The 19421-nt window shown below is 43.3% G+C and overlaps 1 protein-coding gene across 2 annotated transcripts in view; it reads left to right on the forward strand.

Annotated features, from left to right (window-relative positions):
- Window positions 1–1071: 1071 nt before the first annotated feature.
- The window catches only part of LOC116977873 (elongation of very long chain fatty acids protein 4-like), a 47978-nt gene continuing 29628 nt past the window's right edge, over window positions 1072–19421 (forward strand). Inside the window, exon 1 of one of the 2 annotated variants that reach the window (XM_033028727.1) lies at window positions 1072–1153. The gene's annotated coding sequence lies outside the window, so the exon portion shown is untranslated. Of the gene's footprint in view, window positions 1154–17918; window positions 18016–19421 lie in introns of those variants that run through there. The other variant, XM_033028728.1, reaches the window with a different exon arrangement.

Consider the following 19421-nt stretch of genomic DNA (forward strand, 5'->3'; position numbering starts at 1 on the left):
AGGTGAGGTGGTGGTGGAAAATTATGTTGAAGACGCTTTTAAATATGTACATGGATATGCGTGGAATGCAGTGATGTGGATCACGTGCTGGCAGATGAGATTAGTTCATCGTGGCATCATATTCGGCGCTGTCATTGTGGGCTGAAGGGCCTGTCATTGTGGTGCTCTCTGTACAATTGTTTCAGAGCTAAATATAGAAAGCAAACGGCAAAGGGCTCGGCCCCAAACCCCTCCGATGCACTATTGTCAACAGGTTTCCCCCTACAAATTAACACGATCGACACCATAAAGCTGCAGAAACTTTGATAGCATGTAATAAAATGTTGAAGATTAACTTTGGACTGTCTTTGGCTGCACTTAAGACGTCTGATAGTTTTGGGATTATTAATTTGTTGAACTTTGTTTGCTATATTATCCATGTGTTTGGAGTGAAGAAGGGTCCCGACCCGACCCCCTATTCCTTCTCTCCAGAGATGCTCCATCCAGCATTTTGTGTCTATATTGCGTTTGGAGGCCTGCTCTGCTGCTGCAAGTATCAATGTAATTGTGTGGGAAGGTACTGTGGATGCTGGTTTACACCGAATAAAGACACAACATGCTGGAGTAACTCAGGGAAGAAGGAATGGGTAAAGAAGGGCCCCGACTCGAGACGTCGCTCATCCCTTCTCCCCAAAAATGTCATTGTTCATTTGTCGGTACATAAGACAATTAACACACTGTTGACTTGACACTTGAACGTGACGTTCCTGCGCTGGCAACTCGCTCCTCCAGGGCCGCTGGAATGGCCCGGGCCGAAATCATTTGGCGAGTTTAAATTCCGAACGTGACATTTTACCTTGTTCGGTTCTTTGTTCGGCTAATTCTCGCCGCGGGAGAAAAGTTCTTCTTCGCAGAGGTAGCTCTCGGTTCAGAGTTGAGTGGGATGGGATTGACGGCGGCATCTGTTGGTCTCTGGCACATGCGCAAGGCAGGGGAAGGAGATTGCCTGGTCCCGTCAGGGGCATCGTTGTGCTGCGTCCCGTCCCGTCCCGCCCAGCCCAGTCTAACCCAGCCCAGCCCAGCCTAACCCAGCCCAGCCCAGTCTAACCCAGCGCACCGCACCGACTCCACTCTCCTCGTCTGCCACTTGCGGAGCGCCCGGGCGGTCGCCAAGGTGAGTGTGGCTCCCGGAGAGGAGAGACCCGACCAGGTCTCACCTCTACTCAGCCAACTTTCTGTCTACTCCTCCTGTGTCTGCCTTTTGTGTGTATGTGTGTTTCTTTCCCCCCACTGAGGCGTGGCATCTTCCAACCGTCATTGATTGCATCACTTGTTGAACGCGGGTCTGAGAGAACAGATTTTAATGATTCTTTTATGGCAGTCCGCAACCTCGTTGAAACTTTTTTTTTTTTAAAGCTGTTTCCTGACACAAGTTTTGATTTGGCATTTCGAAGTGGGAGCACTTTTGAAGGGTAAGGCGGAGAGGTGCATTTCCTAAATACTTTCTTGAAGTTCAAGGATACTCGGGGTTTTTCCTGTCTGAAATCGGTCTTTTAAACCCATTATTTTATTTTGCAACGGACTCCGGTCGTGTTGAGATGGATACAACAGGCCTGTCGATGGTAGTATTTTTGTTGATTTTCCGTGGGTGTGATGTAGGCTGTGTCCGCGTACCAGCCGGTACTGCCTTGTCCTGGTCTCTCGTTGCGATTGGATTAATCCTCCACCTAACGCCCGAGGATGAGAACACTGTTATAGGAAAGTGTGGTATATTACGGAAACAGGCCTCTCGGCCCACGGTGTCTGTGTCGAACATGTTGCCAAATTAAAACTTATTCATTCTGCCTGCACGTGAGCCATGTCTCTCCATTTTCCTGTTTATTCATTTCCTTCTCTAAGAGCCACTATCGCATCTGCCTCTGCCGCCACCACGCCTCGCAACGCGTTCCAGACACAAACACGCTCTATGTAAATACAAATGCCCTACACGTCTCCTTTAAACTTTCTCTCTCTGACCGTATAGCTATGCCCTCTAGTAGTTGACATTTCCACCCTGGGGAAACAGTTTCTGATTGTCTCGCCTATTTATATCTCTCGTGACTGTGCCAGCTTCTATCAGCCTCAGACTCCCGCACCCCAGTGAAGTCGATCCTAGTTTGTCCAACCGCTGCTTATTGCAATTATTCTCCAATCCAGGCAGCATTCTGGTAAACTCCCCTGTACTCTGTTCAAAACTTCCACATCCTTCCTGTAATGGGGCAAACAGAACTACACACATTTCTCCACATGTGGCCTAACAACTTTTTATAAAGCTGCAACATGACTTCCTGACGATCCTCAATGCCCTGACTGATGAGAGCAAGCATACAAAGGCAGCCATTGCCACTCTATCTAATTGTGTTGCTGCTTTAAGGGAGCTATGGATTTGGACTATCTGTACATCAATGCTGCTTTAATGTATACCTTACTCTCACATTTGACTGCCTAAATTGCAACACTTCACACTTGCCCAGATTAAAATCTCTCATTTCTCCTCCCTTATCTGCGACTGATCTAATGTAGAAACAAACAACTGCAGATGCTGGTTTATAACAAAGATAGCCCCAAAGTGCTGGAGTAACCCAGCAGGTCAGGCAACATCTTTCAGAGAAAGAATGGGAATGGTCTTGACCCGAAATGTCATCCATCCTTATCTCCAGAGAATGAGTTACTCCAGCATTTTGTGTCTACTGCAATGGATCTATATCTTTCTGTATCCTTTGACTTAATCCTGTATCCTAGGCATTTTCATTGTCCATGACCACTAATTTGTGTGTTATAGTGTGGATAGTTACTAACCAACCCATCTGCATTTCTGTCTAAGGTAGACAAAAATGCTGGAGAACCTTAGCGGGTGAGGCAGCATCTATGGAGCAAAGGAATAGGTGACGTTTCGGGTCGAGACCCTTCAGAAGGGTCTCGACCTGAAATGTCACCTATTCCTTCGCTCCATAGATGCTGCCTCACCCGCTGAGTTTCTCCAGCATTTTTGTCTACCTTAGACTTTTTTCCAGCATTTGCAGTTTTTTCTTATGCATTTCGGTCTAAGTCGTATATACACAGATGCATGCACAAACACGCACACACACACACACACTCACACACACGCTCACTCGCGCGCGCACACACTCACTCGTGCGCACACACTCACTCGCGCGCACACACTCTCACTCGCGCACACACTCACTCGCGCGCAGGCACACTCACTCGCGCGCAGGCACACTCACTCGCGCGCAGGCACACTCACTCGCGCGCAGGCACACTCACTCGCGCGCATGCACACTCTCACTCGCGCGCACACTCACTCACGCGCAGGCGCACTCACTCGCGCGCACACTCACTCACGCGCAGGCACACTCACTCGCGCGCAGGCACACTCTCAGTCGCGCGCGCACACACTCACTCGCGCGCAGGCACACTCTCAGTCGCGCGCAGGCACACACTCTCACTCGCCCGCACATACTCTCACTCGCGCGCACACACTCACTCGCGCGCAGGCACACTCTCACTCGCGCGCAGGCACACACTCTCACTCGCCCGCACATACTCTCACTCGTGCGCACACACTCTCACTCGCCCGCACATACTCTCACTCGCGCGCACACACTCACTCGCGCGCAGGCACACTCACTCGCGCGCAGGCACACTCTCAGTCGCGCGCAGGCACACACACTCACTCGCGCGCACACACTCTCAGTCGCGCGCAGGCACACACACTCACGCGCAGGCACACTCACTCGCGCGCATGCACACTCTCACTCGCGCGCACATACTCTCACTCGCGCGCACACACTCACTCGCGCGCACATACTCTCACTCGCGCGCACATACTCTCACTCGCGCGCACACACTCACTCGCGCGCACATACTCTCACTCGCGCGCAGGCACACACTCACTCGCGCACATACGTACTCTCATTCGCGCACACACACTCTCACTCGCATACACACATAGCCACTCTATCACCTGCGGGTACACATGCACTCCAGCACTGATCCCAGATCTCCAGAAAGAATGTCTCTCGCGCGCGCGCACGCACACTCTCACTCGCGCACACACGCATACGCACTCTCTGATTCGCGCACATGCACTCTCACTCACATACACACATAGCCACTCTATCACCTGCGGGCACACACGCACTCCAACACTGATCCCAGATCTCCAGAAAGAAAGTCTCCCCTCCACCTCTATCCTCTGTCTTCAATGGTGAATCAGAATCCAAGCAACCCAGTCACTGTGCATCTTAATCTGCTAGATCAGCCTACCATGTGGGAGCATTTTTATGTTGCTTTTTCAGAACCCTGGGGCCTTCTAAAAAGGTACCTTTCAGTAAGTGTTAGTATGGGGAAACAAGAAATATGGCCAGGACAATGGGAGTTCTGCAAAATGCATTTGAGCTGACTAATTTAAGGTGTCTTGGGAATAGTACTGTTATGAGTCAAAGCCTTAGCCTAGATTTAGAAGTTTTTTCAGTGTGAGCCTTTTTTTAACTCACGAATATTACGATACATGTTGGCATTATCAAGAAGGAGCAAAACTAGAACAACGTAACAGGTCAGGCAGAGGTGAAATGGACCGTCAATGTTTTGGGTCAAGACTCATCCTCTTGACTGAATGGGTATGGTGACGTAGAGAGCAAAAAGAGCAGAGGAAGGTGGGGCAGGAGCTAGCAAACGATAGGTGGATTCAGGTGAGGAGTGCATTGGTGGAAGGAGTCAGGAGGGGAAGAAAGGGATGAGGCTGGGATGTGATAGTTTTGTTTAGAGATACAGCGTTTGTAAAACAGGCCCTGAGGCCCACAGTCCGCACCGATCAGCAATCCTCACGCATTAACACAGACCTACACACACGAGGGAAAATTTACACTTATACTAAGTATACAAACCCAAGCCAATGAACCTACAAACCTGTATGTCTTTGGAGTGTGGGAGGAAACCGAATACCTCGGAGAAACCCCACGCAGTCTCGGGGAGAACGTACAAACTCCGTATATACAGCACCTGTAGTCGCGATCACACCTCGGACTCGGGTGCTGCAAGTGCTGTATGGCAGAAACTCTACCACTGTGGTTAATAGGTCGAGGTAACTAGAAGATGTAGAAGCTGGATGTAAGGGGATGGGGTGTTGTGGGAAAGAAAGTAATAAATGGAATTACCTGAAATTAAATAAGGTGCTTTTTCCCTCTAATTTCTGTTTGCCCTCACCATGGTAGTGGAGAACGTAAAAAGGTTCATGTGGGAATGGGAATAGGGAGCGGAATTGAAATAGCTGGCAACTGGGAGCTCCATGTCGGATGAGGATAGAGCACAGGTGCTTGGCAAAGTGATTGCCAATTCAGCGTTTAGTCTCATCAATGCAGGGGAGGTAACATCATGAGCAACTCGTGCAATAAACTTGATTAGAAGAGGCGCATGTGCATTTTTGGTTCTCCTGGAAGGGCAGTTTAGGTCCCTCGATGGTGGTGAGGGTTGAAGTGCAGGAACAGGTTGCAGGTAAAGTGCCCCAGGTGGGGAAGGGATGACCGACTCAGAGAATCACGGAGAGAGAGCTCCCCCAGAAAATAGAAAGGGGTGAGAAGGGGAAGCTGCGACAGGTGGTGGGATCACAGTGTCGCTTGTCTAATATGTCCAAGGATGATGCACTGGATGCGAAGGCTGGTGAGGTAAAATGTAAGATCCAAGAGGGCTCTCTCCCTATCCTGTCTGGGGAGAGGGGGATGTGATGTACAAGAAATGGTAGAGATGCAGGTGAGGGCAGCATCACTCACAGTGAGGTAAGTCCTATATATTCTGAAGGAAGGAAGGCATCTCCACTGTCCTGACGTTGAATGGCTCATCTCGAGAACAAATGAGGCCGAGGCGAAGAAACTGAGAGAAGGGGATGGGATCCTTACAAAAGAAAGAGTGAGAACGGATGTCTAGTAATATGGATGTAAGGGAGTTTGTTGTAAATGTCAATGAATACGTTGTCTCATCAGATGGAGACAGAGATTGAGAAAGAGGAGAGCGGTGTCAGAAATAGACAATAGGTGCAGGAGTAGGCTATTCGGCCCCCTCAAGCCAGCACTGCCATTCAATGTGATCATGGCTGATCATCCCTAATCAGTACCCTGTTCCTGCCTTCTCCCTATATCCCCTGACTCTGCTATCTTCAAGAGCCCTATCTAGCTCTCCCTTGAAAGTATCCAGAGGACTGGCCTCCACTTCCCTCCGAGGAAGAGAATTCCACAGACTCACAACTAACTGTGTGAAGAAGTGTTTCCTCGCCTCCGTTCTAAATGGCTTACCCCTTATTCTAAAACTGTGGCCCCTGGACTCCCCCAACACCGGGAACATGTTTCCTGCCTCTAGTGTGTCCAAACCCAAATGGGCCAAGTGAATCCCTCTCTCCCACAACATACCCTGCATCCAAATTCGCCACTTGTATTCTTCTTTCCCACAACACTCTGCATCTTCTTACCCAGCTTTTCCTCATTCATTCTAGCCGCACATCACCCACTCCTCCTATAAGTTCCCTCCACTGCTCGCACCTGCCCACCCACCTCTTGTATTTGTTCCCATAATCCATCATCCCTGCCCATCAGATTCCATCATCTGCAGCCAATGGTTACGTTTGTCTACCAAGTTTCGACATCTGTTATCCCCACCCCTCTCCCCCAACACTAACTCCATGCACCATACAGCCTTTCTCACCTGGTTCACCTAACATGTGCCAGCTTCTCTCTATACTTTCTATTTCCCCTCCATTCTCAGTGTAGAGGAAGGATCTCAACCTGAAATGAAGTCTGTCTGTTTCTCATCACAGGTGCTGCCTAACCTGCTGAGTTCCTCCAGCTGTTTGTTTGATTTTTTTTGCTCCAGATTCCAGCATCTGCAGCCTTTTATTTCACCAGTATCAAAAAGGAGTTGTCTATATTTTAAACTTTACTCAATTTACTCTAACATTATTGAAATTCATAATGTGGATAGATGAAGAGACTAGGCAATAAAATTTAGACTTTGGTTGTTATTAACAAAAGTTATGTGGAACTTGCATCTCAACAAAGTGATTAAGGAGCCTAACTAACCATCCATTAATTGTATTGGTGGTGTCTGTTTCAAACACAACATGCGGTGGTGGGTTCTGCATTTTTGTTATTCTTTCACAAGAAGTTCCTCCTAAATTCTTTAATTTTCAGTGACCATTTATAATCCCTATGGTCACATTTTTGTCTGATAATTGAGTCAGTTAACAATTTTGCACATTTTTATCAGGTTTCCTCAGTCTTCAAGATTATGTGCACTTTTCTCATCTCCATTTATGATTTTACAATTAAATTTTGGGGTAAGGTTTTTTTTCTTTTGCTTTTAACCTTTATGGCGCAACAGTAGAGTTGCTGCCTTACAGTGCCAGAGATCCAGGTTCGATCCTGGACTAACGATGCTGTCTGCATGAGTTTGTACGTTCTTTACTCTTACATGGGTTTTCTCTGGGAGCTCTGGTTTCCTCCCACTCCAATAACGTACAAGTTTTTAAGTTAAAGGTAGACACATAATGCTGGAGTAACTCAGGCAGCGTCTCTGGAAAGAAGGAATGGGTGATATTTTGGGTCGAGATCCTGCTTGAGACTGAAGTTTTTAAGTTAATTGGCTTCAGAAAGGTGTAAAATTGTCGCTCGTGTATGTAGAATAGTGCATGGGGTGGTCGCTGGTCAGCGCGGACTTGTTGAACCGAAGGGCTTGTTTCAGGGCTGTAAGTCTAAAGTGTAAACCTATTTTGTTTCTCTATGTTTTAAATACTTCCTTATTAGCAATCTGCTTCTGCTATACAGACCAATATTTATTTGCCCCATCAGCACCCTCAAAGTAATTTACTTGACTGCCTAATGCTTTGCTCTTTGTTGAACCTTATTGTGTGCATATTGTCAGGTGTGTTTCCTAGGTCACCACAATGAAAGCACCTCAGGTTAATTAGCAGCAAAACTCCTACGGTCTTGAAAGATGGCTTATAAATACACTTCTTTTAACCACCTTTGATGATTCAAATTATTTTACCAACTCACCTCCTTGCAATGCTGATCATTGAGTTTGTTGCTGAAATCAGTCAGTAAGATATCAGTCACTTTAACTCCAGGCATCTAATCATGGGCCACATTTCTGACCATATTTGGCATCTGCCAGTGTTGCAAGGAAGGAACATCCTTATCTTTTCAAAGTTTTGGCGGAACACATCTGAGATTTGGAATGAGGAAGCACTGTAAATATGGGCAGCAAGAGAAGGACAAAGGGAGATAAGCTTGGGCATTTAAAAGAGAAGACGGCGGATATTTCAAGGGTACAGATGTGGTGAATGAGATGCTGTGAAGGGTTGTTTGCAGTTGGAAGGAGTACAGTGCTGAGAGATTTGGATTGATTGTGAACGTGTAAGGTTAAAAGTCGTAATGTTATTAACAGAAAAGTAGAGAAATTTTGTTGTAATTGTGGGGACATTGATCTCAAGGGAAATGGAGGTGTTTGTGGTGTAGTGAGAGTCACTGTTCATGCAGTGGGTGTTACAGAAGAATCTTGACGAGGGAACGGAATGGGCAGATTTACCGGGAAGACGCAGAGAAAAGTTGATAAAGAATTATGGGCTGCAAGATGGAGTTTGGATGAACTGTAAACTCGTACACTATCACCCGTCAATTTCTGCTTGATTTGAGGAAGGAACCAGTGTGAGGAAGAAATGTAAGATCTTAAGTAGATGAAGTGATTAAGTGAGAAGGAGCAATTTTTGAAAAGACAGTTTGCTCAGGAAATTATTAGTTCACTGAGCGATGGTGTACTATTTAAATCAAAGCTATTAATTTCCTTCTCTGACCACGCCCATTCATATTATTGATCGATTTAAATATTTTTTTTAATTGAATAGGCAAGTACTATCAAGTTGGTAACTATTTATCCTGGTAGAATTACTTGACTGGCCTCGTTTGCCTTCTGAAACACTAATTTGTTTATTGCTCTTAAGGGACATTGCCCAAAGAAATCTTGATGATAGTTTAGTATGCAGAATATAATTTTATATGTTTTCCTGACTCTTTGAGCTTGGAAGTTGAATTAATAATTTTCAAAAATATTTCTTTGGTGGTAAATTGGAAGATGCTGCAAGTAGGCTGGCCTCAAGATTTGTCTGGACACCAAAGAATTTGGTACATGCCAGGGGAATAGTATTTGCCCATAAACGATGTGGAGGAAAACCAAAGTATTCGTAAAATTTTGCTAAGTTTATTTTGCAGTTGTTGATATTCACGTGCTATTGTCTCTATATATTAAGGGTATAAATGCAAAAATGGATTGCATAAGATTTATTGCTTTAAATGGTATCAGAAATTGTCTTAGTTTAGTTTAGAGATAACGGAAACAGGCCCTTCGGCCCACCATGTCTGCACCGACCAGCTATCCCCGCACAGTAACACTATCCTACACATACTAGGAACAATTTACAATTTTACAAAGCCAATTAACCTAAAAACCTGTACATCTTTGGAGTGCTGGAGGAAACTGGGGCTCCCGGAAAAAACCCACACAGTTCACTGGGAGAACATACAAATTCCGTGCAGACAAGCACCCATAGTTAAGATTGAACTCGGGTCTCTGGTGCAACTCTACCACTGCGCCACCATGCTGTCTATCTAGGTTGATGGATGGCATATGCAAATAAATAGAAGCAGGAGGTGCTGTTGGGTCCATTGAGTCAGTTCTGCCATTCAGCAAGATCATAATGGATCTTTTTACTTCAAAGACTATTTTCTCCACCTTTAGCATATCCCAGCAATTATCTGTTTAACCTTCCAATTTACACTCTTGCCTCAGTGCATTTCCAATAAACCAAAATGCTGTAGTTTGACATGGATTTGTCCATTCCCTTGTGCAACTCACTATATATATGTTTCATTGCTCTTGCCAATAAATAAGTACTTATAGTCTGTCTATTTCAGAATATAACATCTTGGGTGAAATAATTTAATATATTAGGCAATATTTCTAACTATACATAATTATTCACAGTAGCTACTGTGCAAGGAGGTGCAGACACGGTACATTTTAATCTTTAATCACATTCCCATCTATTTGAGTTTTACTGTAATGTCCATTTCAGTATTTGAATGTCTATTGTGGTAGGGATACTGTGACTAAATTGCCCTTAGCTTGATTCCATTTTCAGTGTCTTTTTAATAGAATCCTCAATAAGCATCCTTTCACTTTTTTTGTCAACACTTTTTTTTCCACCAGAACTCTTATTTGTCTCTTAACTTTGTGGGACCTGGAGGTGTTTTCTACGTGACTTGATTTCTTCAGCATTTGTAAAATTATATTGATACTGAATGCTGTTACGTCAGGAGTAATGGTAATTCTGAGGTTGATTTTGAAATATCTTTGTGAATTGAATTACTTTTGGTGTTGTCTGATTACTGGATTGTCCAATAATTATTTCTGTTAATTGACGTGATAATTGATTTTGTGCTAACATATGTACATTAACAAAATGGATGATTGAAATCCTTCTTGGAGATGGCAAAATTATTATAGCCTGTGCAATCAAGTTGTTTTAGCAGAGAATAAGAGAACACGGATGTTAAATGTTAATTCATTGATGTGTAGTTTTGACATATTGATATGTCCTGTTGGCTTTTCAAGGGTTAAACTACGATATTCCTGTCTGAATATTTAAGTTTCTAAACATGGTGTAGCCAATCGTTTGGATGAATGTTGGTTGAAGGGAATAATTTACTTCAGTATGATGATGCCTGAGCATAAAAGAGCAGATTTGTTTTAAATTAATTGACAACACGTTTTGTAATCCATCAAGCATGCTAGTGATTTGTCTAGGAATAGTTTGGCGATGCTTGCCTGGGCAGCAGGTGTGTGCATATGTATCCATTGTAATGAGCTTCAACTCCCAAAATTAGGGTAACTTTATTTATCAGAATGACTCTTAACTTGTGCATTCTTGGTTTTCTTCACATTAATCCATTGCAGTTAAGGATGACTTGCCTCCTCTTGAATTCTGTAGGGGTTGAAGTAATTATGAGGGTCAACCTAAGGACTCATCTTCTGCAGATGAGGTAGTTGGGATGCTGATGGAAAGGTGGTTTACAGTGGTGCTTTAAAAGCTACTTGAGCAAGTTCCTGGGCCTGCTTGTCACACATGAAAGGACACACTTGATTCAACCTTTACTATTATGCTAGAATTATTAATATCTGCAGTAGGAATAATGAAATGTTCATTTCTAAACTGTTTCCTATTTTAATATTTGTTTAAAATATTTGTTTAAGCCAGGTAAATGAAAGCAAGATCATCCCTTTCTTCCCCTCTGCCTGGTTTAATTACATCCCAACATGTTAAACTGGTTTAGAATTTTATGCTTGATAATGTGTACAGCAAATAATAATGGAATTAATTAATTTGGTTATATGTCATAACACAAGTACTATATTGCTGACTGATAATGTTTTCATAACTTGTATAGAATTTTGTGTGACACTTAAATGTTGGCGCACAAATATCACGTGTACAAGTCTCTTTGGCTTTTGAATCTATTATTTCCATTTCTCCACTATCCTTTTCTAAGTTCTTGTGTTGGGCCAGTTACTGCCTCATACCAGCCTTTGTGTGTCATTTTTTTAATCTGCTGACAAAGGGAGTGATATATGTAACTATTTGCCTGTTTTCTTCATCCGTCTTGTGAACAGGAGCTTATAATGTTTATCCCTTTTTCCAGAGCCAAACCTGAGTAATGAGAATGATTATTACACAAAATGACTCAAATATATTGCAGCAAAGATTATTTAATATAGGTTGAATTGTTGAGCAATACATTGTTGTTCTGATGGGCAGGAAGCATACCAGATTTATAATATTTACAGAAACTCGGACGCACAAAACCCTAATGCCATATGTGAATAGTTACGTTAGTCTTGTCTGTTGGACGTTGAAACTAAAATGAACGACTATCTTAATCTAATTTTTATTTTGGATTGATATTTTGATCTTTAACTTTGATCTTTAGATTTCATAAATATCGATATTTTTATCATTAAAAAAATTTATGCTACGTATAGAGCTGCTTATTTTTCCAAATAACTCCATTCACCATGGGGACCCATCCACCCCATTGAAAACCTTTGAACTATCTTTAATCTGACTTTACTGGTCTTTATCTTGCACTAAACCCTTTATCCTGCATCTGTACACTGGATGACTTGATTGTGATAATGTATAGGCTTTTCATTGACTGGATAGCATTCAACAAAAAAGCTTTTCACTGTACCTCTGTACATGTGACATTAATAATCCAAACTAAACTCTTCATTTCTTAGTTCAGTTTGAGGAGATGGACAGGGCACCTTTCTTCAGTTCTCTACTGTTCCTGTCTAGTCAAATACATTAAAAAAATACTAGCGTGGCTTGTGTTTGTTGTTGCCATCCTTGAAAGAAAAGAAAACCTTGAAAACTATTAGTTAATAACCGTTTCACCCAATGAAATGGTTCAAGGTTAATCTTTGAAGCATTCTGGACACCAATATTCTGGTTCTGTGTCCCTGTGCGATATGGTGTGACAATCTTTGGCATGCAAGCCTTTTTCATGTCAATATTAAAAAAGTAATTTGCAGCTCTGATTTGACATTTGCTGACATTACTGACAGCCCAATTGCTGACATTATTTTCTCTGATTTCAATTCCAAAAATAAAAATTCTTTAACATTTTCAGCACAGCATCCGGCACTGAGTTTTGCTCCAACAAATTTCCTCTCTCCTTATTGCAATATATGTATATTTATATATTGCACTTGTTCTGTTCCCATCCTAGCTAGCCTGTGCAGGTATATCATGGAAAGTGTGGTGGATGGTCCTCATCCAGGCCGGAGAAAACTTCCCCTTGGTTTGATTTAAAGCAGTGAGGCTGTTCAATGACCAGTCAGCACATAATCATGGCAAGGAAGAGATCTAGAGGCCAATGGCAGGGAGTTTCTGAGACAATCGGAGATCTCCATCGTGGTTTTGTGGCTATTGAGTGAAAAGATTAATTTTGGCAGTTCTGATTTGAGGATTTGCACTTCGCCAGAGATTGGTTACTGACCCATTTTGACATTCTGGACAACTTTAGCCATTGTGCTGGATTTTGATGCGGAAGGTGATCCCTGTTCTAAACTGTTTTCCTCCTGAATGCAATGGATGTAGGAGGATCTGAGCCAGTGAGCTTCCTGCACCAACTCCACTGGAGGTTATATCAGATGCCTGATTCTTAACTCACCAGTGGTTCTTGTGATAGACAATAGACAATAGGTGCAGGAGTAGGCCATTCGGCCCTTCGGGCCAGCACCGCCATTCAATGCGATCATGGCTGATCATCCCCAATCAGTACCCTGTTCCTGCCTTCTCCCCATATCCCCTGACTCCACTATTTTTAAGCCCTATCTAGCTCTCTTGAAAGCATCCAGAGAACCTGTCTCCACCGCCCTCTGAGGCAGAGAATTCCACAGACTCACCACTGTGAGAAAAAGTGTTTCATCGTCTCCGTTATAAGTGATAGGCAAGACTTATATTATGAATGACTTAACAGCATATTTTAAGCTGGATGGAACAAATCATAAGTCACCCTTGATGATATCAGGGCCAGAAACTATATTGCCTAAACTGAAAATGGAAGCATAACAAAACTAAAAAAAATTGTGATTATTTTTGGGGAAGTGATGAATATTATCACGTGATGTAGATTTGGTGGTGCTTTTTTAAAAAATCCTTTAATAATCTTGAGATGCACCAAAGTGTCAATTTTAAATGCAGTTCTGATGTAGGAAAGACAACATTAGTAAACTGTATGGTCTCAAAAGCAATGACATGAGGATGATAGCATAATCTGCTTTCGCCTTGCTGGTGGAGATGGATAAATATTGGCACAAGAAATTTGCTGTTCTGTGAATAGTGCTTAGCCCGCTTTGAGTCGAATCAAATACTACTGGGGTGGTACGGTGGCGCAGCGGTAGAGTTCTGCCTTGCAGCACTTGCAGCGCCGGAGACCCGGGTTTGATCCCGACAACGGGTGCTGTATGCATGGAGTTTGTATGTTCTCCCCGTGACCGCGTGGGTTTTCTCCGAGATCTGCGGTTTTCTCTCACACTCTGAAGACATACAGGTATGTAGGTTAATTGGCTTGGTGTATGTGCAAATTTCCCTGGTGTGTGTTGGACATGTGTGTTGGAGAGTCTTAATGTGTGCAGGGATTACTGGTCGGCACGGACTCAGTGGGCCAAAGGGCCTGTTTCTGCACTGTATCGAGTAGGGGGCGCTGCACTGGCAGCAGCCTGTCGGCAGCGTGTCCGTTTTTTTTCAACTTTTTAAATTTTTTTAGTATGTTTAAAAGTCTGTTTTTAATGTTTCTTTGTGTGTTATGTGTGGGGGGTGGTGTGGGGGGGTGAGGGGGAAACCGTTTTGGCCGCCTCTTACATGGAGAGGCGACTTTTTTCAGGTCGCCCCCCCCGTGGCCTAACAGCAAGGATCGGCGCGGACTTTCCCGGAGACGCGCCCGGAGCTTCAGCGGCGGGCACAGCATGGACTCTCGGCGCGGAGCAGGTGAGACCTCGCTGGAGGGGAGCGCTCCGTTACGCTGGCCCGCGGCAGCTGGCAGCCTGAAGCCGCAGTCTGCACAGCTCCAGCTGGTGCGGCGTCTACAGCCCGGGATCCCTCGTGGAGGACCCGGGGGGAAGAAGAAGCTTCCACCGCCGGCCCGCGGCGTCTTCTACCGCGGGTGCGGCATGGACTTATCACCTCCCCTGGAGGGGAGCTTCGACCGCCGGCCCTGCAGACTGCGGTGCTTCCGGCTGCGGCACGGCCGGTACTTTAAAACTTTGACCGCCGGCCTGCGGCCTACACCAGCCTGAAGCCGCGGTCTCTGGTTGGGAAGAGCCGATCCTGGACTCACCTTGACTTTGACTTTGTCCCTTACCACCTGGACGCCCGCAGCAACGGCTGTGGAGGGTGGAGGTCCCGACCACGGGGGGAAATGGAGGAGGACTGGCCAAGCTCTGTGCCTTCCACCACAGTGATGAATGCTGTGGTGGATGTTTGTGTAACTTTTTTATTGTGGTTGTGTTCTTTATTACTGTACCGCTGCTGGCAACCCAAATTCCACCGACCTTGGTTGTGTGGCAATTAAATTATATATATCTATCTATCTGTATCTCTAAACTAAACTAAACTATTGAGGTGTTTTACCAGAATGAGGCCTGGATAAGGGAGTATTAGCTAAAGGGAGCCGTTGGACGAACTTGGATTGTTTTCTCTGAAACATTGGAAATTTCAGGCAAATCTTAAAGACGCATATAAAATTATGAGAGGCATAGACAGAGTAGAAAGCCCAAACATTTTTTCCCCAGATGGAAATATCAAATACTGGAGAACAAAGCTTTAAGGTGAGAGGGGCAACATTTAAAAGCGATATGCAAGGCAGTTTTTATTAGAAAGAGGATGATGAGTGCCTGGAATGCACTACAGGAGATAGTGGTTTGAGGCAGATACGATAGTGGTATTTAACATACGTTTGGGTGGGCATATGGATATGCAGGGAATGGTAACAAAGGTTGCCAGAGGCTACGGCATGATATGGATGAGATGGAAAATCCGGCAGAATTTAATCCTGACAAGTGTGAATTGGTGCATTATGCATAGCATAATGGGGTAGGACATGTATTGCAAATGGTTGAGTCCCAAGGAATGTTCATAAACTGAAGGCCTTTGGGTTTAAGTCTATAATTCCCTGAAACTAGCAACACAGGTTGGTGGGGTGGTGAAGAAGGAATAGGTTGGAGCATAGAAAATAAAAGTTATGGGGTTATGTTCCAACTTTACCGGGGACTGGTTAGATCATACTTGGAGTATGGTGTTCAGTTTTGGGGTCACTGCATAAAGGGTGGATGGAGTTGCACTGGAGAGAGTGCAGAGGATATTCACCTGGATGTCACCAGGATTGAAGGATGTTGGTTATGGGGACAGATGAAATAGGCTGGGCTTGTTTCTCCTGGAGCAAAGGAAGCTATGGGGTGATCTGAAAGGTATATAACTTTACAAGAGGCTCAGATAGGGTCGATGGGCATCTTTTTTTTTTTGCCCTGGCGAATGTATAAAAAATGTGGGCATGAATTAAGGCGAGAGGAAGGAGTTTTTAAATGGATTTGAGGGGAAATTCTTTTTTTACACAGTAGTTGATAGCTAGAACACGTGGCCAGAGGAGATGGTGAAACTACAGATAATTGCAATGTTTAAGAGATATTTAGACTGTATATATGGAGCCTGTATGGAGTTTGTACATGGTTCACGTGTCCGCGAGGGCTTTCTCCGGGTACTCCGCTGTCCTCCCACATTCAAAAGACATGTAGGTTTGTAGGTTAATTGGCTTTGGTAAATATTGTAAGTTGTCCCTAGTGTGTAGGATAGCGTTAGTGTACGGTGTATGGGGATCGTTGGTTGACGTAGACTCAGTAGGCCGAAGGTCCTGTTTCCGTGATGTATCTCCAAAGTAAACTAACAAAACTCTGACTTTGCTGTTAATTTTATATTGCTTGGTGTGAACGTTCTGCTTTCCAAAAAAGTTTAGATGCTGGTGCATGAAGCATTCCATGTATTTTGTGGTATGGATTTGCTGTTCAACTCTTGATATGCATTGTCTACACTCTACACCATGGAATATTGAGAAAGTTCAAGTTTATTGTCATGTGTCCCTGATAGGACAATGAAATTCTTGCTTTGCTTCAGCACACAGAGCATAATAGGCATTTACTACAAACACATGAATAAATAAACTGATAAAGTGCAAATAACAAATAATGGGTTATTAATGTTCAGAGTTTTGGCCGAGCCAGGTTTAATAGCCTGATGGCTGTGGGGAAGTAGCTGTTCCTGAACCTGGTTGTTGCAGTCTTCAGGCTCCTGTACCTTCTACCTGAAGGTAGCAGGGAGATGAGTGTGTGGCCAGGATGGTGTGGGTCTTTGATGATACTGCCATCCTTTTTGAGGCAGCGATTTCGATAAATCCCCTCGATGGAAGGAAGGTCAGAGCCGATGATGGACTGGGCAGTGTTTACTACTTTTTGTAGTCTAAATGTATCTAACATGAGTTTTCAACTTCGGAGCTCTAGTTGGAAGTTTCAACATCATGTCAGTGGCGCACTACTCTGCACTTTTCTCAAGTGATTTGTCAGGTTCTTCTTATAGAAGCTGACCAAAGCTATTGATCACCCTAAATCCATGTGGTGCTTCTGCATTACAAGTGATACGAAAGAAATGTTCTACATTTCTTTTGGCACAATTAAGTGATCCTTCTGCAAATCTCCATTCCTTGAAATCCACCTCCTACACATCAGATTCCAAAATGTACAAAAGCATTCTCTATCACCTCCCACTTATTTCATCCTTCGTCCTCCATGTAAATAAAGTTAATAGCAATTTTTTTTTTAAAGATCTATTGTTAATGTCATAAAATAGTTTAAGTCTGGATAAATCCATTCTTCTGTGAAAAACAGATTTGAGTACATTTGGCCTTCACTTTTATCATGAATAAAAGCAAAAGAAAAGAGAGTTAAGAATGAACCAAGAAATGTTGCAGCATCTATGTAATGCTTTGTGAGACATCAGTAACAGCCCTTGGTATGAATATTGATATCTCTAACTTCAAGAAACTCAGGCATTCCCTCTCACTCCATCCCTCCCCTACCCAAGTTCCACCATATTCTCCTTTTCACCCAACAACAGCTAACAATGGCCTGTTTCCTTTACTTTCATCATTACGTTTTTGCATATTTTTCATTCATTATACTATATCTCTCATTTCTCTTTCCCGTGACTTTCAGTCTGAAGAAGGGTCTTGATCCGAAACGTCACCCATTCCTTCTCTCCAACGATGCTGCCTGAGTTACTCCAGCTTTTTGTGTCTATCTAGAGCACAGTTTTAGACTGCTTGGGTAGAGCCATATTTGGAGGTAATGCAACATGTTTTTCACCACATCTTGGTTTGCATGATGACAATAAATGAATATCAACAATACAGCAGTAGAGTTTCTGGGATATGCTCTGGTAGATCATCACACTTCACTCCATCCACTTTTTTGCCCAATCTCATACTTTTTTGCCCAATCTCATACTTTTTGTTTTGATCCTCGCCTTGCATCACCTCACTTTGGGCTAACTTCACCTTTCTCTTTCTATTTGATATCTCCAACCTCTCCAACCAAACCGATTCAACATCGTCTAAGCCAAGGTTATTTCTCACTATTATACTGCTGTCATGCTCCACTAACAAAGCTGACTCTCCTTTTCCTTTTTGCTTGTTCTTCAAAATGTAAAGCAGTCAGAGCATTTAACTTCCAGCCTTTATCACCTTAACTCTATAGCTCTACAAATTATACCTATTTATTTGTTTATTTATCTTTTATTGCTTTAAGTATGCCTCATGATCTCTTTGCAATTTCCTCCAGCATACTGCAATGCAAGCTATAGCGATTTATGATCCCGAGCATGCCCAATCTAAATGAATTGCATAATGCGTTCAATGAAAGCACTATTGTTTATGCTGCTTTTATGAGCCTGGTACTTGAAGGAGCTAAATTTGTGGAATTAACCATTGTGGATCCTCTTTGTTATATACCCATTGATTTTGATTCTGACGGTTGAATTAGCCATTATGTGCAACAAAAATGTTTTGTACCACTGTATTGCAGTCATGCAAATTTAGAAAGGACTCGTATTCAGTGTCTAGGTTTAATGTAAGCAGTTGTGAGATGTTTTAAATAGTTTCAATAGCAATTGATGCATTTCATGCAATGGGCTTATCTACAAAATATAATGCGATTCCTAACATGTGTACTCAAAAAGATGTTTCTGTTCATGAGCACAAGTTAATGAAAAGCATGTCAAAACTTGGAGAAAGGCAAAGGAGGAGGATTGGTTTCATTTTTCTGTTGGTCTCAAACATATTTCGCCCCTCTCATGGATAGATTATTGCAACAGTATGGAAGTCGACAAAGGGAGATCCAGGACAAAATGTGAATTATTGAACTCCTGCAAGGTAGAGGAGGACATTAGTAAAACCTGTACGGTGGGCAAGTGACTGGGAATTGGATTTGAAAATGGCTAAATATAAGGTAATGTATTTTGGTAGAAAAAAATTACTACTTGGAAGAGTGAGTCTTAGTGTGTAAAGTAGTTAAAGGATCTCAGAGCACAAGTACACAATAAGTTGTACATCTGCTAAATTAATAATAATAATAATAAATACTTTATTGATCCCCTCGGGGAAATTCAGATGTCCAGAAGCCAACAACCAACAAACCCACACATTCAGAACGAAAGTAGACAAAAAACACATAAAATTCAATATGGACAATAC

Source organism: Amblyraja radiata, chromosome 10 (genome assembly GCF_010909765.2).
Source record: "Amblyraja radiata isolate CabotCenter1 chromosome 10, sAmbRad1.1.pri, whole genome shotgun sequence".
In the NCBI taxonomy this organism is placed as follows: Eukaryota; Metazoa; Chordata; class Chondrichthyes; order Rajiformes; family Rajidae; genus Amblyraja; species Amblyraja radiata.